We start from the raw sequence: 26,175 nt of genomic DNA, 5'->3' as shown, positions 1-26,175 counted from the left end.
ATGAGTGGCAATGTGCACTTGCAGAGGTTGGCAGAGTACACACTGTAGGCCTGACACACCCGCTTGAAGACCAGTAACTGCTATTCAATCTATAACAGTGAAAACAGTTTTTTTGGTTTTAAATGCACGCTATTGTGACACCAGATGTTATTGGCAATGTGCACTTGCAGAGGTTGGCAGAGTACACGCTGTAGGCCTGACACACCCGCTTGAAGACAACTAACTGCTATTCAATCTATAACAGTGAAAAAAGTTTTTTGGTTTTAAATGCACGCTCTTGTGACACCAGATATGAGTGGCAATGTGCACTTGCAGAGGTTGGCAGAGTACATGCTGTAGGCCTGACACCCGCTTGCAGACAAGTAACTGCTATTCAATCTATAACAGTGAAAAAAAGTTTTGGGTTTTTTAAATGCATGCTATTGTGCCACCATATATGAGTGGCACTGTGCACTGGCAGAGTACACGCTGTTGGCCTGACACACAGACGCTTGCAGACAACTAACTGCTATTCAATCTATAACAGTGAAAAAAATGTTTTTGTTTTTAAATGCACGCTATTGTGACACCAGATATGAGTGGCACTGTGCACTGGCAGAGGTTGGCAGAGTACACGCTGTAGGCCTGACACGCAGATGCTTGCAGACAACTAACTGCTATTCAATCTATTACAGTGAAAAAACATTTTTTGTTTTTAAATGCAAGCTATTGTGACACCATATATGAGTGGTGGCACTCGGCAAGTGGGCACAGTATCCCCTGTAAGCCTGACACAGAAGCTGGCAGGCAGGCAGGCAACTGCAATTAGATTACACAAAAAAAGCAGACTGATGTTCTAGCCCTAAAAAGGGCTTTTGGGGGTGCTGTCCTTACAGCAGAGATCAGATGAGTCCTTCAGGACTGTAGTGGACACTGAATACACTAGCCTAGCTATACATTTCCCTATCAAATAAGCAGCAGCTACACTTTCCCTCCTCTATCTAAGAATGCAGCTTCAGAATGAATCTAAAATGGATGCTGTACAGGAGGTGGGAGGGTCTGGAAGGGAGGGTCTGCTGCTGATTGGCTGGAATGTGTCTGCTGACTGTGAGGCACAGGGTCAAAGTTTAGTCAATGATGACGAATATGGGTGGATCGAACCGCGCATGTGTTCGCCCACCGTGGCGAACGCGAACACGCTATGTTTGCTGGGAACTATTCGCCAGCGAACAGTTCGGTACATCACTATATATAAGTAGAAATAATATTCACCTAGAGAATAGAACCAATTTTTCACTTGTATAAGTTTGTATCTAAAGGTAAAGGAATAAAAACTAGCTAAACTGCTGTACAGTAGAGGCTGCTAGGGATATGGAAAAAACAAATGAAAACACCATATGTACTGTACTATACTGATGTGCCTTCCAGTGCACCCCTTAAAAAGGCTAACCCCCCAGTAATATCCTGTAAGTAAGTGACTAAACTGAACCTTAAATCGAATAGCAGGAAGGCTAAACCCAACTCCAAGGAAGAGTTTCAAACCTTATCAGCACTGATAGAATATAATCACAAAATAATAAGCTAGATGAAATAAGGAAATAACTTAAAAAATAATAATAAAAAAAGTACATTAAAGGAAAAAGAAAAAAAAATAGACATCAAAACGTGTGGTGGTAATGTCTCCATGGTGAAATCATGCTGCAACATCGTCCCTTATCGTTAACCACAAGCACACTGAAGAGTCCCGACGCATGCTTTGACAACAACTGGCTCTTCCAGGGGAACTGAGTCTTATATTACGCAGGTTTAAATCGAGCACCTCCATCTGATTTGATCACGAGAGCACCAACCCAATGTCTTATGAAAGAGAGGAGGCGGAGTATTTGCATGCAAGAGATACTAGGGTTAAAAATTAACCCATGATAATCAGGTTGCCAATGAGAAATGGATATATTAACCCTATGTCTACATATTAGCAAGCAACTTGATTATTAGTATGGACATTTCTATGTGATGTAATTGTAAGTGCTGTTTTATCAAGGAGACAAAAGTAAATATAAAAGTTAGTATGAGTATGAAAATACAGTCACTGAAAACGTCAAAAGGGGAAGGTAAGTATAGTTACTAATGAAGTTATATTAAATAGAACACTATTATCCTAATTATGGTGTTGCAAGATATGTTTGTTAGATAAATGGGTCCTAACAACAATAAATAAAAATAAATATAAATAAAAATGAATCCATATTCGTGATATAAATAAATATTTCCTACTATTATGGACCCTAATGTTAACCTAACAGGATAACCTAATATCGACAACTTTTATTTGTAATAAAGTTTAAAAACTGTCCAAACCTTTAAAAAGGTGAATTACCAGAGTTTTATGATTATAACATATTAATATAATTACAAGTAATGTAAACTATATTTATATCTACAACCTGCTACTGCCATTAATGTTCCACTGTAAGGCAATAAATGTATAGACTCTAAGTATAATGCCTTTTTCATAAGGATAGTTATTGCTTAATCGGAATAATCGTATATCAAATACCAGGTGTATACTTATCATGTGTGAAATGATCCACTGTGAGCTAATATAGAAGAAACAGTGTACACTAATTCAAGACTAATCCTACTATAACGAGTCCAAATAAGTGGATAAAACAAAGAGAGAAGTCCTCATTACATCATTACATAATGAAGGGTTCATGAATACTAAAAAATATGAACATTGTCTGAAGATAGCAAAGGTTAGGGAGATCTTAGGATGGAATAATATAATAAGTCCACTTTAGAGTCTAGAATGAATAGTAAGGTATCATGAGTGGATGAACGGAGTAAAATGAAACTCCTAATTTTGTCCTTTTGGGAATAAGGTTTGAAAATGATAAATCCATCGTGACTCTGCCTTTAGTAAAAGTAAATTTATATTCCCTTTTCAGTGGTGCAAGTGTAATTTCAACACCTTAGGGTTGGCTGCATGAGTAAGCCTTACATGTCTAGCCACGGGAGTATCGACATCGGGATTATTGATTGAATTCAGGTGGTGTAAAATTCTGCGGCGAAATTGATATGTTTTACCGATTTATTGCAGCCCACAGATACAGGTGATGAGGTAAACCACATCTGTAGAGCTTCAACTTACAAAGGTATTGATGGAAATTTCCATTGAGGTTTGATTACTGACAACAAACTTAGTGGGGATACTAAATTCACATTACTTACAGTGCCCACATTTATAAAGTCCTTTGGTTGGTTGATGCCATGTGGAAACTGGACGTTCTGGTTCCAAATGGCTATGGGCTAGATAATCACCATGATTTCTTGCCCTCCTAAATGTAAGATAGTGTAATTAATTAGTGGATCATGTTGTAAGATAGGTCAGAGTTTGCGAAAAAACCTCCTGGGCTATTTCCCAATGTCTATCATAGTTACCTATAAACCCTGTGGTTCCATGGACTGTGGATCTATTATAGAGGGCTTGTGAAGACTTTTAGATCTGTCCACAGTTTCCGCCCATTGATGAGCTTTTTTTAGGACCTAATTAGCATACCCTAGTTGTTTGAATAAACTTCTTTTTAATCTCAAATATTGCCCATATGGAATATTAATTTTCAAGTGATGGGGATCATAGCTATGCCAATGCAATAAACTGTTTGTGGCTGTTGGTTTTCTAAACAGAGTCATTGTAATTTCTCCATGTTCCAGGATACTGATCTTTAGATCCAAGAATACTAGTTCTTTCTCATCTATAACTTAGGTAAGTTTAAGATCGATGTCATTTTTGTTATGCAATTTCACCATCTCCTCAAAGAGTGCTATGGGGCCAGTCCATAAAACCAAGACATCATCTATATATCTATACCATTTAAATATGCAGTCAGTAAATGTTATGTTCAAGGTGGTGTGCACTATTGTTTCTTCCCACTACCCCAGGGAGAGATTTGCATAACAAGGTGCACAAGATGATCCAATGGCAGGACCCTTGAGTTGGAGGTAGTATTTCCAATTGAAGGTAAAATAATTGTGTGTTAGTACAAATTTCAGTAGTTATAAAATAAAGAATTGCTGCAAGGGGCTGAACCGATCCAACTTTGCCAAAAAATAAACACAACTTTGTAGGCCCTTTTCATGGGGAATGTTGTTATATAATGCCACCACGTCCATTCTGGCAAGTAATGTATAGGGGGAAACCATTGGATCTACCAATGTCAAAATGTGTTTGTTTAGTGTCCCGTATGAAAGAGTTCAGTTTGTACACTAAAGATTGCAAGAGTTTGTCCAAAAATGTGCTAGTTCCTTCTGTCAAGCTGTGATTGCCTGAGACAATAGGTCTCAATGGAGGGCTTTTGGGAGACAGATGCTATTGTTATATTATTTTGGACACTATGCTTAGGTGTTGCTCATTAGTTACAGGTAACAGATTAAAAAAACAGGTGCAATGTCAGTCAGTTGTTAATGCTAGTAAGGTTTTGTCACAAAATTAAGTATGTTTACTTTTTTATAAAAAGTGAAAAGACTCCCCTTGTAGTTGTGGGGTCATTTTTGACACCTATGTGATAGAAAAATACTATGGAACTAAAAAAAAGAAATTGAAAACTTGTCATTAAGAAGAGGTTTAATTTAATATTTTAGTTAGAAAGTTATTTTAGTAATATTTTTTTAACTTGTTTACTTTAGAAAGTTATGTCTCAGAGGTAATATGAACTATAGACACACACACACTCACACTGTAACGTGTTCATTAACAGGCCTGCACAAAAGATAAAAGGTTTAGATGTGAAGAAATTAGATTTTGTCTAGAGCAGATTGAATTATTCTTTATAGTAAGAACAATAAAGATGTGTAATTCTCTGAATAAAGAGATTATTTAATCAGATTACATATTTTTAAACACCTGGATGCTTAGAAAGCAAAATATTAACAGATAGAGTAGTTAATATTTGACTGAAATATTGGAATTAAGTAGGGTTATTTTTAAAATTATGTGGCATTTTTTTTAATCAGCAGCAGAAACAGAAATTAGTATAAGACGAACTTGATGGACGTTATTTTTCCCAGTCACTACTTATGTGTGAATATCAGTTAGCAATTTCTCAAGTCGCTTAAGTAATCTAAATGATGCATATACAATTCAGCACATTAGAAACATAGAATGTGATGACAGATCAGAATCATTCAGCCCAATTTTATAAATACTTTCATTAGTCCCTGACCTTATTGTATATGTAGGATAGCCTTATGCCTATATCACACATGCTTAAACTTCTTCCCATTTAGGTATTTTAATAGATCAAATATATATATATATATATATATATATATATATATATATATATATATATATATATAATTTGGATTCATCAGCACTAGAATAAGAACATTTCTATTCTTCTGCATGCATGTCTAGATTTACAATGTCTCTGCTAATGTCTCTACTAAACATAGTGTTACTCTAATAATATCTAGTAATACAGACAAATAAAGATACGTATATCAATTAATCAGTTTTCTAAAAGTGTATCAATTGAATGCAAAGACTCCCATTGCACAATAGGAATGAATGAATACTTGATTGATTGATTGAATTAATGATTGAGTAAGTGAGTGAGTGATTAGCTACCCTTATAGCTTGTGATGCTAGATTCTAGTCACAAGGTATTATAGTCCAAATTTTATTTAATGTATCTCTTTAAAAAGTTTTTAAACTCTTAAATTCAGTTTGCATGATAAACATGGAATATCTGCTATATTACTAGAAATCAATAGAATTAATACAAACTATTATAAGTTATGCAGATTCAATACCGGTTTGCCAAAACTATTTGATGTACCACAAATTAAAACTGATATCTATATTGTAATGATGTATAAGATCAAATTGAAACATATTACTTGGAATATATTCCTAATTTAATTATCTTTGGGCATGAGAAAAACCTTACAATGTTTGCGGTCACATTTATGACAAATTTATGCTTTCATTTAATAGTATCAATTCACAACTTTTAAGAGTACTCACATGATCTTGAAAGTCTTGAATATAAAAGCTATTTGTAATATGGGCATTTGCAATGTATCATTATTTTATAACCAATCTTTCTGCCTATAATCAATTTCAGTATGAGCCATGTAAATGTAATTTTAATTTATTTACAAAAAAATAGATTCTCTCTCTCTCTCTCTCTAAATGGTGTGTGTGTGTGTCTACAAGGCTTTAAAATTAATTTTCTCACCCCTCCTGGGTGGTATGTTTATTCCTCATTCTTGGGTCCTCTACCAGAGGCCTGGGAGTTTGAGGGTTCTACACAGTATCTTAGCTGTTCCTAGAACTGCACTCTTCTGAACACCGATCTCAGATGTCCCATCTGGGATCTGTTGAAGCCACTCCACCAACTTGATAGTCACAGCCCCGAGTGCTCCTTTCACAACTAGGACTACTACTGCCTTCACTTTCCACATCCTTTCTAGTTCTTCTTTCAGTCCTTGGTATTTGTCCACCTTCTCATGTTCCTTCTTCCCGATGTTATAGTCACTGAGTATTGCCACATCCACCATGACTGCAGTCTTTTGTTCCTTATCTACCACCATGATGTCTGGTTGGTTGGCCAGCAATTGCTTGTCTGTCTGGATCTTGAAGTCCCACATGATCCTAGCCCGGTCATTCTCAACTATCCTTTGTGGTATCTCCCATCTGGACTTAGGCAGGTCCAATCCATATTCTGGACAGATGTTTCGGTACACAATCCGAGCAACTTGGTTGTGTCTCTCCGTGTATGCTGTTCCTGCTAACATCTTGCTTCTGGCTACTAGGCTGGACTGTCTCAGAGGCCTCTTTGCACAATCTGCACCTTGGGTCTTGCCTGGTGTGGTAGACTCCAGCTTCTATTGATCTGGTGCTGAGTGCCTGCTCATGTGCTGCTAGGATTAGTGCCTCAGTGCTGTATTTCAGTCCTGCCTTTTACAACCACTGGTAGGGTTTTGTCATGTGAGCCACATCTACTATCTGCCAGTGGTACACCCCATGGAGAGGTTTGTCTTGCCAAGGAACTTTCTCTTTTTCTGCATTCTCAATCTGTGGAAGTCTCAGGCATTCCCTTAGCAGTTCATCTTTGGGAGCCATCTTTGTGATGTACTTGTGGATGATCTGTGTTTCATCCAGAACTGTGGCCTTGACACTCATCAGGCCCCAACCTCCTTCCTTTCGGGCAGGTGTACAGTCTCTCAGTGCTGGATTTCGGGTGGAATCCTCTATTCACAGTGAGTAGTTTTCTAGTATCGACATCCATGGTGACCAGTTCTTCTCTTGGCCAGATTATTATTCCAGCTGGGTACCTGATGACCAGTAGGGCATATGTGTTGATGGCTTGGATCTTGTTCTTGTCATTGAGCTGGGATTTCAGGACCTGTCTGACTCGTTGGAGGTACTTGGATGTTGCTACCCTCCTTGCCTCTTCCTCATGGTTGTCATGCATTTGTGGTACCCCCAGGTACTTGTAGCTGTTCTCTACATCTTCTATTTGGACTTCTGGAACTTCAACTCCTTATGTCCTGATCATCTTCCCTCTTTTTGCTATCAACCGCCCGCATTTCTCTAGTCTGAATGACATTCCGATGTCCTTGCTGTATATCCTAGTTAGGTGGATCAGTGAGTCAATGTCTCGCTCATTCTTGGCATACAGCTTGATGTCATCCATGTAGAGTAGGTGGCTGATGATAGCTCTACTCTTGAACCTGTATCCATATCCACTCTCCTTGATGATCTGGCTAAGGGGGTTGAGTCCTATGCAGAACAGCATTGGGAAGGCGCATCAACTTGGTATATGCCACATTTAATGTTCACTTGAGTTATTGTCCTGGAATTGGCTTCTAGAGGAAAGTTCACTGTAGTGAACTGAAACATTGACTGTTTGGATTAAAAGCCTTCATATTTTTTGTTTAAGTCTTTGAGGGGCTTTCCTTTGGAAGTCTACTACATTTGAAAAATGTTTTGTTGTGCTATGTCTTTTATTTTTACTATCTTAACATGATTAACAGTGCTGTTTGATATAATTTATTGACACGTTGCTCACTGGTAGGTACCAGCCATCATGTCCTTCAACCACATTGTATTTTGTATTGGTTTGATAGAAATATAGCACCATATTGTATACATACTTAATTTTACTTTTTTTTCGAGTCTTTTTAAATTTGGGCCTTTTTTTGGAGTTCTATGTTTAATTATCTCCTTCATTTACTTCATACAGAGCGATAATTTGCATTTCAATGTAGTATGTATTTTTCTTTCTTCTTTTAAATTTCTTTCTAGAGTTATAGGTAAGGTATTTAAGGCTATCTCATATGATAGTTTTAGCAGTCATGTCAATAAATTTTCTCTTTTAAAAATTGTTTTAGTTCCTTTGCATTGATTATAAACCTTCACTTGTTTCAATTGTTGGAGTAAAATTGACTCTCACATAATCACGAGACGTATGCTTCTCTCTTAACTTAATCCTTTGAATGATAAAAATGTAACTCTCCATCTGTGGAGCATTGTTTAAACATAGGCATTTTTAAAGGCAAATCAGGGATGTTTTTACTCCAACCTCTCCTTCACCCCTCATGTCCAATCTATCGCCAAATCCTGTTGCTTCCATTTCAAAAATATAGCGCGCATCCGCCCCTATTTAACGCCGGATGCAGCTAAGGTGCTGGTCCATGCTGTTGTTCCCTCTAGCCTTGAATACTGAAATCCCCTTCTCAGTAGTCTTACGTGTTCCCAAAATACTGCAATCCCCTTCTCAGTGGTCTCACGTGTTCCCAGATTGCACTGCTGGCTCATTTTCCTGTCTGCTCGCACCACCCATGCCTCCCATACCTCCCCGCTCTGTCAGTCCCTGCATTGGCTTCCAGTTAGATATAGGGCTCAATTTAAAATTCTGGTGCTTGCTTACAAGTCCCTACAAAATGCTGCTCCAACCTACCTATCCTCCCTAATACACAAGTATGTCCTGTTGAGGCCTCTACGCTCTGTCAAAGACCTATGTCTATCCTCTGTCCGTACTCCCTCCTCTGATGCTCGCCTCCAAGATTTCTCCAGGGCGGCACCTGTTCTTTAGAACTCGCTTCCCTTCTCCATAAGACTTTCACCCAGTCTCCACTCATTCAAAAAATCATTGAAAACTCACTTCTTCAAGAAAGCATATGAATTAAGCTGTCAGTAGGTTTTTATCCCCCATCCCCATGACTCCTCTCCTGCAACTGTCAAACCCTTTTACCCTTTGTGTCACTATACCCCACTCCCTCTAGCATTTAAGCTCATTGAGAAGGGCCCTCTATCCCTCTGTTCCTATATGTCCAGTTGTCTGGTTACAATTATATGTCTGTTAGTCCACCCATTGTACAGTGCTACGGAATCTGATGGCGCTATATAAATAATAAAATAATAATAATAATAATAATACACTGCCTCTTTAATGGGTTTGTGAATCTGAATGTGTGCAGCAATTGTTCAAAATATCAACTGAGCATGCATAGGACAACAGCATGGCTGTCTTTGTAGGAGATGGTCATGCTTCCTGCATGTGCATGCCTTTTGAGTTCACAGTGCTCACTAGTTGGAACAAATTAACACAGCAGTCAAGGAAGTTAAAACTCCTCCCTTGCTGTGAAAAGGACAAACATTTACAAATCCACTCTCAGCAGGGTGATTGAGTGCAAGGTACTTAAAGTTATGTGCAGATTTCCTGAAGGTTCAATTCTTTTGGAAACAAGACATATCAATCTGTTGGTGTATTACAGCAGGATTTCTCAGAGGTTGGAATATGGATCGATAAATATTGATAAACTGTCTCAATGGTGTTTGAAACCTAGCTCAAATTACTCAAACAATGAGATTGCTCAAAGGCTTGTGTTTGTTGAAAACACCAGTTAATTTCCCTTCTAGATCAATTCACCTTTTCATCTTTAAATGAGTAAAACTCTATTACGTAAAGGCAAAATCAGAAAAATCTAAATGCACATTTCCTGGTTACATCATTTGGTGGTATTAATATTATCTCCTCCTAAAAATCCAAACACTCTTAATAGTGAAATATGCCTTTTCTTGCAGCGTGATTAACACCAACAATGGTCTTGATATCACGTACTAAGCATTAACTATGGTAGATTTAATTTATATAAACAATTAATTTATATGAACAAAATCTACCTCTACTAGGAGGTAGTAAGTGATACAATAAAGTGCCTAAATTAAAAAGCAGCTCTACACACAGTGGAATACCCTTTTCCCACAGTAAATCTTAGATATACAGGAAATGTATGGTATACTACATATACCAATTAGTGGAGCACTGTAAAATGAGGATAGTGCAGGGGTTAAACTTACCCCATCAATTCAGTGTGACACCAAACTTGAAAATGCAAACAATACATATGGAAAAGAAGAAAATATAGAGTTTATGGTGCAGATGGTCATGGACAATAATCGGTGATGTGTAAATAACCGCTCGTCACATCCATCCGCCTAACTTCTGACGTAACCCCTTCCTCCTTCCAAAAAACCCCACCTCCAAACTGGGGAACGGTCCTGGCCTGCGCTGGAGGGTGGCCGTGATGACGTCACCGCGTCAGCCCAAACCCTTTCAGTGCCGACCCCACCATGTCCACCATATTAGAAGTGGACAAGAGGGGAAAAGAGGGTGTACTAAAAGCCCAAATATATATATATATATATATATATATATGCGAGTGATTTCTCTGTGCCTTTCCCAAAAAAAAATAGGTCATCTATGTAACAGCAATAGTTAACAAGGCCCTCTACCCAGTCATTTTCTTGGTGTATAAATTGTAATTCCCAATGGGCCATAAATAAATTTGCATAGCTGGGTGCGAACCTCGTTCCCACTCACCGACTTTATCAACAGATTAAACCATAATGATCGGGGCATCATTTTAGCAACACATTTTAGACTTTGGTACAGAATTTATGGAACAGGCAGACAAACTAAAGAACAGCTTACTAGAATAAGGATGTAAGGAAGAAGACATATCCAATGATCTAAATTAAGTTTTAAAAATAAAAAGAGACACCTTACTAGAGGATAAAAATACAAATAAAATTGAATCAAATATGGAAAGTGATATACCCATCATCTGTAATTACAGCAACGGCAATCAACAGTTTAGAAAAATCATTAAGAAATACTGTCCCATTTTAAAAGAAGACCCCATTTCATCTAATATTTACCAGGAAAACCGTGAGAAATTTTTAGAGGAGCACCCAATATGAAGCAGTTACTAGTAAAAAAAACATATTAGAAAAGATTGTAATATTAAACCCATTGACACTAGAAACAGCTTCTTTGGGTGTGGTATATGTTTAGCATGTAGAAGCACACATAGTAAGAAAATACACATTAGAAAATTCAATAACACACAAAAAGATGAGGAATTCACCAACAAAAACTTGATTACCTGTTACTCAACAAATGTAATCTGTCTGTTTGAGGGCCCATGCGGCCTAAAATATGTGGGCCGCACGAAACGAAACCTACCCATAAGGATAGAAGAACACGTAAAGAACATTTAAAAAGGCCATAGTGTATCACATCATTTTAAAATGCAACACAACAGTAACCCCAATAGACATTTTATAGGCATCCATAAAGTTTTAGGAAATTAGAGAGGAGAAGACTTTAATAAAATTTTAGGCCAAAACAAAATGAAGTGGGGATTTAACAACCCCAGGGTTTGAATATCGATTTTAAATTATGCGTCTTCCCTTGACATCGCTCTCTCTCTTCTTCAAGATTCTCATCCATTTTTTTATTTTTTATAAGTTATATTATATTAAAATTTTTTTCATTAATTTTTTTTTCTTTACAATTTTTTTTACTATTTTTATGTGTCTTCTTTACCATAAAAAGCATGCTACTACCCCTTCTCATATATTTCATTCTGGTGTTTTATTTATTCATTATTCTTTTAAACTACCCCCCTTTTTAGTCTCTACTACAAGTATTCTCCAACATTCAAACCCTAATGCATTTAAGTTTTTATATATGTGTGTAATTAGTTAAAAATTAAAAAATCATTTTTTTACCACCTGTACATTGAATATAACCCTCTGTCCCCTTCTCCCCTGTCCTCTTTTTCTTTCTTGTTTCTTCTTTCCCTCCCCTCCCCTCCCCTCCCCTCCCCTCCCCTCTTCCCTCCCATATGGGAATTGTTCATTGCCCAATCCCAAAATGGAGCCATTTGCCTATTTAGAGGATTATATATATATATATATATATATATATATATTTGGGCTTTTAGTACACCCTCTTGCCCATTTCCGATATGGTGGACATGGTGGGGACAACGCTGAAAGGGTTTGGGCTGATGCTTTGACGTCATCGCGGCAACATTCCAGTGAAGGCCGGGACCGGTCCCCAGTTTGGAGGTGGGGTGTTTCAGAAGGAGGAAGGGGTTATGTCAGAAGTTAGGTGGACAGATATGACAAGCGGTTTCAATCCGCGACGTCACTTCCACCGGCCGCACATAACACCAAATGGTCTTACAATTAATACCCATGCCCACCAATGATATTACTAATGAAACTATTCAATATAAACTATGTCCGCGCACCTTCCGATGGTGAAGGGCGGACGTGGTGAGAGAAATCACCCGCGATGTCACTTCTGCCAACCACAAACCGGAAGTGACGCACTCAGATTAATATCGCCAATGATATAGCCCCAATTTTAAGCGGCAAATAAAATTACCCAATAGGGGTCCCCTTCACACAGGTGCAGCCTACTATTCAGAGGAATACCATATAGTATCTGGACTTGAGATTGGCTAATTGGATACCATGTGACCTGAAAGGGGAGGCGTTTAGGACCCACAGAGCATTTAAAAACAAAAACGATCCATGAGGCTTCATAACAGCTGACTGAGGAAGCTCATAGAAGAGCAAAATGTGTGTTAGCAGATCTGGACTCTATTTGGGACTTTTACGTTATATTTATTTTGATACTATATGTGTTTTAATTTGTAACCTAATAAATTCAAAGTTATTCCAAATCAAGTCCTTGAAGCCTCAGGAATCTTCATTGGGTAAGTGCCATCCCCAGAAAGGGGCACTTTGCTGACCACCCTCAGAGCCAGAAATTTAAGGCTCTTAAAAAGATGAGCGCTATATCTACCTTAGTTATACTACCTATATTCTATAAAGTACCGCATATTTGGTCACTTCTTTCCCCCTTTTTTTGTGTTTCTCTTTGAGAAACATCAGTGAGGAAGTGGTGTGTTGCTGCCCTAAGAGCAAAAAGGTTTACCTTACAGAGCCAATAACATATAGGCTCCAGACCATGTGAGTGGTTCCATTTTATTTACACATCACCGATTATTGTCCATGACCGTCTGCACTATAAACTCTATATTTTCTTCTTTTCCATATGTATTGTTTGCATTTTCAAGTTTGTTGTCACACTGAATTGATGGGGTAAGTTTAGCCCCTGCACTATCCTCATTTTACAGCGCTCCACTAATTGGTATATGTTGTATACCATACATTTCCTGTATAATTGATCCATATGTCCTGAAATTTATTAAATTGATACAAGAAGATCTCTCCGATGCTATATTAAATTAATTAATGACAAATACATTCATGAATTACTAAATGTATGACTTCCTAAATGTAATGAGCTTATAAATGACAATTCACATTATAAATTACTAAATCACAGAAACATTTTGGTTCAGCCAAACCATTTTTAAGAAAATAAATCTTAGTTTGTGACCTCCAACACTAGTTAATTTGATAGCACAGTTTCTCCAAACATCGTCCATAAAAAATATCCTTGAAAATTATTCAAATGAAAAAAAAAGGGTGCAAAATATCCACACATTTAATTTGTAATTTACTAACTAGCACATTTTTCCATCATTTGGTTCACAGATAATTGGGAAAAAGTAATCAATTGAAGGAAAAGCAGGAGGAGCTTTGATATATATTTGTGTATACATTTTAAATATTTCCATCTTATTTTTCCATCTTATGGTAACTTTTCACGTAATATGTTAATAAATTCAACATTTAGTGATTGTTTTCCCCCTAGCTATTAATCATATATTTTTTGGTGTCACAGGTGGATCTCTGAAGCCCAAAGCAAATAAACATGCTCATATCAATTGCGCTAATTGTTTGCTCATTTATTCTTCCATATGACACTTCAGATATACAGAATTGCTCCAAATAGTCATTCGGCCAAAAGTCTGATGAATTTAAACACTTTTTTTTTTTTTTTTTTTTTTAGAAAGGAGAGAATCCACCCTATTCCCAAACATTTGTTATAGATGACATTTGATTCTTCCTACTAAGAGGTACATAAAGTTTTAGACTTTGTTAATGTCTTCATGTTGTGTTCTATTGTATGCACTTAATTTAACATAGCCAACTACTATTAATTGTGCCGGGAACAAAAGACTTCCCAAATGGCTCAGTTTTATTCTCGTCTAACCTTATCTAAGACTTTTTGGTAGCAACAGTTTATTTAAATAATTTTTGAAAATATGAAATATAACATAATAGCATAAAAACATGTAATTTTCAATAATTATAATTTTTTGTACAAATTCTAACATGTGACATGCCGATAAAAATTCCCTATTGCATTTGTTCATCTGTATCAACATCTATGAATGAAAATTGCAACTATCAGTAATTACTTAATATGCTTGGTATCATGTAAATACTGAATTTTTTGTTGTCTTTTACATAACATTTCAGATGGTATTTCATTATAACCATATGTTTACTGTATTGGTTTTGAAGTAATAGGCTTTGCAAATAGTGTCTCATAAGTAAATTAATTATCTACATATGTTTTTGTATTTCCTTGATATGTTTTCTCTCAGAAACAAAATTCTATGTCTCTTGTCACATTAAACAGTGTGATGCTATTGCAATAGGAATTTCCAATATATATTTTTACTCAGCACAGTCAAATAATGTGAAGAACAGTGAGATCTTCATGTAACATAAATCATGCAGGTTACCTGTTAAAGAATAAGTGTAAAGGTTAAACCAGGTTCACTGTGAACTCTAATACCTCTTTAAGCAACACTTTGATCATGATAATCAAATGTACAGTTAGCTGCCTAATGTAATATCAAGTTTATACTCACCTCCTCACCTGACCTGGGTGCCACTCACTAGGAGGGTGCCCGGGGCAGACTGTGTCTGGTTACTGACTGAGGACCCGACACCAGGAGGTGGCCTGGCAGCTTGCTCGATATGCCGCCGGGTGAGATGCCCCTCCTGCACCCATCGCAGACCATGTGTCTAGCGAGAACTGATCAATCAGAGCGTTACTGTGGGTTACCACGGCAACGCTCTGACTTGGTCTCGCAAGATTCATGGTCTGCAACTCTGCGGAGCTGCAGACCAGATATTATGGTGATGGAATCACCAGGGAGCCTACCGGACCTCTCCCTCACGCCATCACCCCCCACTCCCATCCCCCCACCTGTCCCCCTCTCATCATCACTCCCCTCACATCACTCCCCCTTCTCATCAACACCCCCTCTCATCATTACCACCCCTCTCATCATCATCCACCCTCTGTCACACCATCATCACCCCCTGTCACATCACCCCCTCATCAGACCTCCTACCACACACATCACCCGCCTTCCTCTCATAATCACCCCTCTCCCTCACATCATCCCTCTCCCTCTCATCATCACCCACCTGCTCCTCCCTCTCACCATCACCCCCTCCCTCTCATCATCATCCCCTTCCCTCTCATCATCACCCCCCTCCCTCACACTATCACCCCCCGCATCACCCCCATCCTCACCCACCTCCCTCACACATAAACACATAAACCCCCTTCCTTTCATCATCACCCTCCTCCCATGACCCCCTCCCTCTATTTTATTCAAATTAAATGTTTCATAGCCAAATATTTAATGTTAAATGGAAGTGTGACAAGAGCAATCTCGCCACATTGCATTGGAGAAGCCTGGTTGCCCACCTGCTGCCTTTAGACTATGGACCAGACTTTAAAAGACTTTATTTTCCCTGCAGAAAGGCTTATTCGTGCCTTTCTGCCGGGGTGTTCGGTAGATTTTATCTACCGAACAAACTGTCGAAGGAGCGACCACCTGGGAGCTGGAGTGTGCCGCCAATTTACCTCCCTGAAGCTGCGGTTAACCGCAGCTTAATTGACGAATACAGGGTGGTCTTTGTTTGTTTGTCACAACTGAACACAACAAGCGCTAAAGGGAACTGTAACAGAAACCACGATAGGGCAAGGACTAAGGGAAAAAGGTGAGTATAAGTACCTTCTAAATTAATGTGATTGGCTCCTGTCCTATCCACACCCCCAAAAGGTAAGTGTATGGGGAGTGTGGCATGACAGGGGCCAATGGGAGCATTTTGCCAATTTAGGCTCCCACTGTTTCTTTAAGAGCGTGTCCGAGACCCGCGGCGCGATCTTAGATTCAGGAGGGACACGTGACCGCTTCTCGCGGTCACTGCCCGCCTTCCTGATGCAGCCGTCGGATGAGCCGCGCGCTGCTTGAGCAGCAGCAGGAACACGCGCGGCTCGAAGAGAGGACCGCGACTGGCCCCTGGATAAGGTAAGTAACGCTACATGCTTGACCCTCAACACAAAGCCTTGTCTCGTTCTTGGGGGGATTCACTGTATGCTGATAGAGACTGATTGCCAGGAGTGTAGGCCGCTTGGGAGCTTTTTCTGTTCGTCTTCTAGCAGCTATCCGTGAGGTTCGGGTTCGGGAGTTTGGAGTGCTACCTCATTCCCTTGTATGCAGTTCGGAAGTTTGGTGCATTCACTTGTATTCAATTCGGGAGTTTGGTGTTCTACAGTAGCTGCCTTTATATCTGAAAGGGGAAGATCGCCTAAACGGATTTTAATTCCTTGTTTGCTGAAACGGTCCGTTACAGAAAGCCCTATAGCCCCTCATTAAAATGATATATAATAAGTGTGGATGCACTTAATATGAAAAAGGTGAATTACGGTTGAACAGACATATAGTCAAATTCAATGTTTTGTTTACGTTTTATTTTGATCAAAATGTGTACATTTGGCTCAGTCCTCAATGGGGTTAATGTGTGCATTTACACTTTTGTATTGAATAAAGTGTTTCCTTTGTATTGTTTTATCCTCCTCATTTTTTATAGTGGTTTGAGCAATAGCATATTAATTTGTGCACTTAATTGCCCTTTTTTTTATGCACATAACTGCAACAAGTTGGCTTTCAACTAATAGATGGTTCTGCACCAAACAACCTCTACGGAGTATACAAATTATTTGTTCAAATATTTTTCAATATGTTATAAGGTTTATATATTTTCCATACTAGATTTCAGTCAGTAGCACTTAATTTCCCTTACTTGTTTAATCTAAAATTTGAAAAAAATTAGATCATTTAAAACCACTCACTTATACAAGATTGCTATGAATTTTGCGCTATCTGTCGAGTGTGATTTTTAACTAGTTCTTAGAGGTACACTCCATTGTCCAAATCCAAAAATACCCCAAATAAAAACATGAATGCATTTATGTATTTTATTTTCAATGGCTATACACCTTAAAACAACTTTGAAGTCTTTGCAAGGCATCCTCAACTCAGACTTTCTGCAGCTGTCCAGTCATCTCCGTGAAATGTTTGCAAGGCAGGTGATCTGGGAAATTGTCTGCTTCTTGAGTTTAGCTCTACTGAGCTAACCAAACCATAAAGCAACAGGACCGGTAGGGGTCTGGACTGCCCTATATATTTTCCTAGAGGGAAAATACTCCTTAAGGACCAAACCTTCTTTTGAGATGCAACATGCTTGTGACCAAGGAGGCTTTTATTAAGGAAAATATGTCCTTCTTTTGATACCCTATATGTATACATAACACAATATTAAATATGAGTGAAATGTAAAAAAAGTGAAAACTTTTTTTTCTCACTTTTACATTTAATCATTTCTACCCAAGTGCAAATAAAGAAAATTAACTTAAAATAGATTCAGTTATTAGCCCTGATTGTTAAAATATGTCCACAACTTCTATTAATTATTAGAAGTTAACAACAAAGCTTATAACATTAGTGAATTAAAAGGATACTATAGGTATCATACAAACTTTAGCGTAATGAAGCATTTTAGTGTATAGATCTTGTCCCTGCATTTCTCACTGCTCAATCATCTGCCATTTAGGAGTTAAATCACTTTAGTTTCTGTTTCTGCTACCCTAGCCACACCTCCCCTGGCTATGATTGACAGAGCCTACATGAAAACAAATTGTTTCATTTTCAATGAGATGTTATCCTGATTGTTTTTTTTCTCCTGCTCTGTAAATTGAGCTTTAATCACACAGGAGACTCCTGTTGAGTCTCAAAGGCTATTAACAGCATGTAGAGAGCAAAATTAATCAGACAGTGCAATGAAGGAAGTTTAAACATTAGATTTCTCTTTACAGGAAGTGTTTAGGAAGACGCTGGAAGTCCCATGAAGGGATGTGAGACAAGGGATGCAGAAAACACAGAAACTCATAAATGGCAGAATAGTGAGCAGTAATAATGCAGGGCTTGATCTATACACCAGAACTGCGTTCATTGTTTTGGTGTCAACAGTGTCCTTTAATGTTATAAAGCTAAAACATTGCAACATTTGGCATGATAAAATTACAACTGTAATAGTAATAACATAATTCAAAACCACTACACAACCTTTGTCAAATTTGCTGGTTATATTAAATTTTCTATGTATTTCACATGTAATTTATCTTGGGGGAAAATCACAGACCACATTTATGGTGTCAATATTGTAATTACACCATATTGTATTCTGCTACTGTTCATAAGACCAGTTATACCCTTCATATACACCTTTGCTCCTAATCCTACCTCTAACCCTACACATAATCCTAGTCTATATACAAGCCCTAATCCAATCCTGACAAGCAAGACTTTTTTTTTCCATTTATGCTATTTCTTTAAAAAAACAAGTTCCTGCACGGATTATGTTTTAACACTAGTGGCCTCCCTCGCCTCTAGTTCTGGAAACTCACATTATCATCCTCACCTGCCTGGACTAATTGGTAACGCCCAACTCACCTCATTGCTTTTGCATTGAAGTTGTTGATCTGCCTGAAACACTTCATATCCTGGCTCCTGTGAACTTATCTTATTTGCTTCAGAACTACTTACTTTGAACCCTGCTTAATACTAACTGAACTACTTGCTTCCAAACCTGCTCAATACCAGCATGAACTACTCTGCATTCCTATTTGGCTTCTAACCTGGAAAATACCAGCCTGAACTTAACAACTATCCAGCTTTATCCAACCATCCTGATTTTTAACTACTCTTATCCAAACAACCTCTCTGCTTCATACCTGCCTCATAACACCACTCCAGACTCTGCCTCAAAATAACTACATAGTGTTATTTCCTTGTTTAAGCAAACCTTATTCCCAAAAGGGGCTTATTAACTTAAGTTCTCCTTTTCCTGCAACCTTATTATTCTGTCTAATTTGTCCATTCCATGTAACCTATAATTTTATATCTATAGTTTTCTTATTATTTACTTCAATTTCTGATTGTATTCTATTTGGGGCATATTGCCTAATTCCTGATTTCAGTATACCTTCAACTTACTTGCGTATAATGTCTATTATAGGTTATTCTTAATTCTCCAACCTATAACTTCATTTATAGGTTTACCTGTTGTGCTATTTCCACTTTGACCTTTTTTGTCTAACCTAGTTATCCTTGCCTATATATATTCAGATCAGATCTGTTTGATGTCTCTTTCCTATTATTTCAATTATCGGATATATTTATTTTATAATGTCCAATTCCAGCAATAAAGATCCTGATGTTAACCCTGGCAATCATCTCCTACCTGACCTGCACAAGATCATGACATCTACCATTTATAGGAGGATTTCAACAGTTTATACAATACAGGGCTCTGAAATGTGATTGCACTGCCAGAGTGATTAAAAAAAAAAAGGGGGCAATGTGTAGCGCTTATTTGTAGTGTTCCACAAACTTCACAAGTCAGTTTGGGACCACTAAATGTCCCTCCGGTTGACAAAACAGACTCTCGGGTATCCCTGCTGGCAGGCTTAGATTTAACATCTGATCTAGGCATTGTCCCATAGGAAAGTGGGGTTAATCAAATCGGAAAGGCTCACACTGTGAGTGTTTTATTTTAGACTGACTTCAAACTATGAAATATATTTTTGGAAAATTAGTCCTGCCCATTACACTATCAAGCAGTTAAGGGCAGATTGTAGACATTTGATGCTATCACATATATTAAACAAGTGAATTCAATTTCAAATGAACTGAGCTTCAACTGATTTTTTTGACAGTCGGTGGGGCGAAGTTTTTTTTATAAACAAATCAGATACAGTGGATGACCATTTTTGTTTGTTTGTGATTCAGTTTTTCATTACCGAAATTCTGCTGAGCAAAATTAACATATTTTTTATTTGGGGGAAAATGACTTGGCCTAACCACATTTTCTCACCATGCTGAAGTCTAATAAATAATATCCTATTTTATTTATTTGCATTTTACCACAAATATCAGGTAGCAAAAATCAAGGGACTTTTGTCAGTCTTCTAGTACAAAGGTACATTTTGTTGCTGTTTCCACATATATTGACCTAATTCCTTGATTGGCTCATTTTGACAACTTTTTGATTAATTCAACTTGGTTTCACAAACATTTCAGATACATTATTTAGAAAGGTTTTATAATAAGCTTAACAAATGATTACATTTTATCAATTTAGGGACATATAAGACAAAATAAATGCCAATGCAAGAATTATTCAATGAAACAACAGACATACTAAATATAAATGTTATATTTTTTGTTTTACGATGTCAGTCATCAGGGAAAACTTGCACTGTAAAACTAGACATTTAGGGTCAGGACCTTGTTTAAATATTTTTTTAGAGTATAAGTTTAAATAATCAAACACATCTTTTTTTACTCATGCCTAATACGAAAAATGTATTGTATTTTAGTATGGTTGTACATGAAGATTAATTTAAGCTTACATAATGTTTTATCTTATAAAACACAATTTCTTTACAACTTGTGAACTATATTTCTTTTCTGAGTACTTCATCCTCTGCAAAATTTCAACACCAACCTAATTATGCCGAAAACACAAAATATACTGTGATATATTTCAAGTAAATTAAATGCTTTCACTGAAATTACAAATTAAATGTGTGCCACTATTTTACAGGTTATTCTTTGTAAAAATTAGCCATAACTTCTTAGATGTAAGACATGTTATTTCCTTTAATAGACAATGCTCAGGAGAAATACAGAAAGGAAAGAGGGGAAATTCACTTGATCTATAAAAGCGTCTCATTTGATTCTTCATTTGACTAAACAAATTGAAATCTTTTTCATTAATTACGCACCTAATTCCCACAGTGTTTCTCTTCTTAAATTGTCCTTCAACAGATTTAAAAGTATACACATGAAGGAGTCAAAAGAGCTTATTAAAAAGTAATTTGACACATCTGATATATTTGGATTAGATTTGACTTATTTACAGATGACACTTAATGTTGAGTTGGGTGTCAACTGTTTTGGACCATCATATATTTAAAAAAATACAGTATGCATTGTGTTAAAAAATACATTTCCATTTGTGTGCACTTGTTTGCAAGTATAACAAAAGAAAACTCAACTTTGTGTTTTTCTGATCTCTACCATTTTAGCCCAGGAGTAAACAAATGGTTTAATAGGTGGAGCTCAAGATACTGCCTGGACAAGGACATAATAATTAGAGATAAAATAAATCTTCACTTTTACTTTGTTTGGTCACCTATGCATTCCGTAGATGTATTTTAGAATAATTAAGTAGAGAGAAGGAGGTTGGACAGCGTGAAGTTTCCAAATTTAGACCTTGTGTATCATTGATTGCCACCAGGAGAAGAGCATCCTCGTTGTAAGCTCTATGGAGATATCATAATATTGTTTTCATTTTATTATGTGTAGTTAATTCATTCTCCAATAGACATACTTATATATGTTGTCATTTCTTCTTCATTTTGTTTGTTTGTGTTTCTCCAATGAAATGAAATCTTTGATCCAAAATTAGAGAAAGATAAATGACGCTATTGTTTTTCTCTAATTCCCCTTAATAGGGTGAAAATTATCACTACTCTAAGCAGTTCAGAAACATTGATCAACTACTCACTGGGAATCGATCAACATGGGGAATAGAGGCACTTTCTCAACATTCACAGTCCTCCCTTTTTATTATTAACAGATCCTGTTAGTAAATCAATTAATAAATTGTTCCGTGACCAGATGGAGTTTGTTGCATAGCGATCTATGTCGTCATTAATTTCTGTCTATGTGAATCATCATACAATTAATTATGCAGAGTTTCCAGGTCTTTAAATTAGGGATTTCTTCACCTTCCAACAAAGGCAATGCTTGGCTAGTGCCACTAAACTTTACAATCACGGCCTTAATGAGAAGAAAATATAGACACATACAATGACCTACAAAGCCACAATTAGACCAGTCACTAGTTTTGCTCCAAGTGAACCCTACACTCTTTCAAGATCTAATGGATCCCATTGATCATTAACCTGACATATTTTGTTCTGAATTCCTCCAAGTTTATTTAAGTTTATTTCTATGTCTCCACTTCTGTCTTTAATACATATGCAGCATTGCTCCTTAATTAAAGAACACACTCCTCTTTTTGATAGTAAAATATAATCCAAGGCCATTCTGTTCTGTTAGACCATCATTCTAATTTGGATTTGTTCGGCATTGAATTTGGAGAAGGCATTATCTAATATTTCAGCTAATTGATTTATCTTAGTTAAAGCCAATTCCACTCATACCTGGGGAATCTAGATAGAATTACCTTTTCAGTTGTACTGGTTTTAATATTAACATCTCTTCAATTTCTCAGTCTTCCCTTAGGTAGATCACTTCTTTTTTTTTTTTTTTCAATGTCTAATTTTTATTGATTTTGTCAATAGAGAAACCAGGAAATACAGAAAAAAAAAAAAGATAAGAAAAAGATTATAAGAGTACATCCAGGTCATGAGGATACATACAACACTTACAAATTATTTCAAGGCAATTGATTTAACAAAGCAAAAATAAATTCAGTAAATTGGACCTTAGTCCAGCGTAGTTGATAATGACGCATCACATTACCTATAAAGTAAGGTGGCTACAGTTACATACAAAACAACCTAATATCAAATATGGTACAAGGTGCATGGAAGTATGCGAACACACAACAACTCGTATACCTATTAATAGAAAGTGCTGTTATAGTATAGGGCGCAAGGATGCACTGTATTTTCAGTGGCGCGAGGAATCAGTTTGCCTTAGCTCCATAGGAACATAGTAGGAAGTGTCACAATACAAATGTAATATGTAGTATCCACACTAGAAATGTAAAAATAAGAGAGAGAGAGGAACTAAGAGGGTGAGGAGGGAAACAGGAGGGGTATCCGGACCAGACATTCAACTAAATAAGGAGGCACAGGTATATATGCATAGCTGCTCAAGAGCACCTCAGCTGAGAACACAAGATATAACCTTACCACAATCAGTCAGGACATGACTTGAAAAAGGAGTTCCAGTTGAGCCAGTTAGTGAGGAATTTTTCTACATTACCCTTCTGAGCCCATTCCCTTTCATGGTGATATATTGAATCTACCTTGGACAGCACCACCAAAATATTGGGGGATGAGTACTTTGCCAATGGGCCGCGATGCTGATCTTAGCGGCTACTAAAATATTGATTACCGCGTCTCTAGATGGAAATGTGCCCAAATTGGGTATAAGGTGTAGCAAATAGTTGTCTATCGTGAGAGGTATATAAGTTTTACACAATGAAAATATGGAACTTTGTATAGAATGCCAGAATGGCTTCACGGATTTACATTCCCAAAAAATGTGTTCAATAGACCCCGGGTCTTTGTTGCATCTCCAGCACAATGGGGATATCGTGGGGTAGCTTTTACAGAGTCTTACAGGGACTAAGTACCATCTCATGAGAAGCTTATAGTAGGCTTCCCATAGTGTGATACAGTTAGACGAATGCTTGGTGTAATTTATGGCCAATTCCCATTCCGACATAGTATAGTCAACTCCCATACTTTTTTCCCATTTGAGCATGTAAGATAGTTTGTTGATAGCGTTAGGACCAGCCAGTCCCGTGTAGCACAGTGATAGAAATTTAAACGAGGGTTGGATTTTTGTATTGGTGGTATACCATTTAGTGCCTAATTTGCTAAGCGCTAGGGGGTTTATGAAGGAAATCGATTTTGAATCTAAAATATGTTTTATCCTAAGATATAAGAAAATATCTCGTGGTGGTAACTTATACGAATCTTGCAGTTCCGGGAACGGGCGTATACCATACTTATTAAATAGGTAGTGGGTATTAGTGATGCCCAAATCCGCCCACCTGTTCACGGGTAGATCGGGGGAGAGTAATGAGAGGGCTGAGATGGGTGCCAGATATAGCATTTCCTCAGGAGGCCACACTGGTTTGTTCCAAGTTCTCCAAGAATTTGTAAGGAAGGTCGTTGCTGGGAGTGTATCGGGATGTGTGAGGGCAGAAGACGACCATAGGACATTAGCAAGGGACGGAGTGTGACTGCAGGCAGATTCAAGATTGAGCCACAGTGGGTTCGTTCTGCCCGTCATTATGTCAAGACCTTGTGCCAGTACCGTTGCTCTATAGTAGTGTTGGATATTTGGGACACTGAGGCCTCCGTGTCGGAGTGGACGCCACAGTGACTGCGAGGATACTCTTGGGGGCTTTTTTTTCCAGATATGGGCATTGATGACAGTTTGAAAGCGTTTGAGAAGTGTATTAGGAAGAGCAATCGGGAGAGTTCTGAAAAGATACAATATATGGGGTAAAATCATCATTTTGATAGAATAGATTTTTCCGAACCAAGAAATGTGAAGTTTGTCCCAAGAGCTCATCTGTTTATCTAATGTAGAAAGAACCGCTTCATGGTTATCTTTAATGATATGCGCTTTTGATTGGGTAATTTTAACGCCTAGATAGGAGAGTGAGGAGTTTCTCCAATCAAATAGCTACTTTTTAAGTCATCTACTATTTGTGCTGGTAGTTTAATTGGAAGAATTTGGGTCTTGTTAATGTTATTTTTGTAATAGGACACATATCCATAGGAATATAAGGTCTCGAGCAAGTGTGGTATTGTGTCAGTAGGGTTGGTAAGAAACATTATAATGTCATCTGCAAATAATGCAATTTTCTTTTCTCCTGCAGGAGTGAGTAGACCGGGAAGTGTTGTGTCTGATTTTATATGTCTCACCAGGGGTTCTAAACAAAGTATAAAGATCAGGGAAGACAGGGGGCACCCCTGTCTTGTGCCATTTGTGATGCGGAAACTCCTGGATGTGAAACCGGTATTAAAGACTTTAGCTGAGGGGGAGGAGTAGAGGGCTAGTACGGTTTTTATGAAGGCATGTGAAAGACCAAAGGCAGATAAAGTCGCTGCCATGTAATCCCAATTTAGACGATCAAACGCCTTTTCGGCGTCTAAGGCTATAAGAACTCCACTTTTGTTATGATCATTTGCCCAATCTACTAAGTCCATACAATATCTCGTATTGTCACCTACTTGCTTTCCCGGGACAAATCCCGCTTGCTCCTCTGAAACTAGGTTGGTTAGAATAGGTTTGAGTCTGTTCGCTATTAACTTTGCATACAATTTCACATCTGCATTGAGCAGGGAGATGGGTCTTAGATTGCTGCAAATTGTAGGGGGTTTATTAGGCTTGGGTAACGTTATAATGTAGGCCTCCAACATTTCCCGTGGGAATATGCCAGAATCTTTGACTGCATTAAATAGTTTAGTTATGTGAGGAATAAGTTGAGTTGCCAGTTTTATGTAGTAATAATTCGGAAGCCCGTCAGGGCCCGGGGCTTTGTGTTTTGGAAGAGATTTGATAGCCTGATTAACTTCATGCTCTGTGAACTGGGCATCTAACGCGTCATTTTGTCGCTGCATGGTTTGCGGTAGCCGAATATGTGATAGATAATCAGAGATTTCTAATTTGTCGGGGGTATGAGTTAGTGTATCGTCCTTGAGGTTATACAGCTCTTCATAATAGAGAGCCAATTCATCCACTATGTTGTTGGGATTGTATATT

This window comes from Pelobates fuscus, chromosome 3 (assembly GCF_036172605.1).
Source record: "Pelobates fuscus isolate aPelFus1 chromosome 3, aPelFus1.pri, whole genome shotgun sequence".
NCBI lineage: Eukaryota > Metazoa > Chordata > Amphibia > Anura > Pelobatidae > Pelobates > Pelobates fuscus.
The sequence above is the reverse complement of the archived record's forward strand: the minus strand, read 5'-3'. Positions refer to the sequence as shown.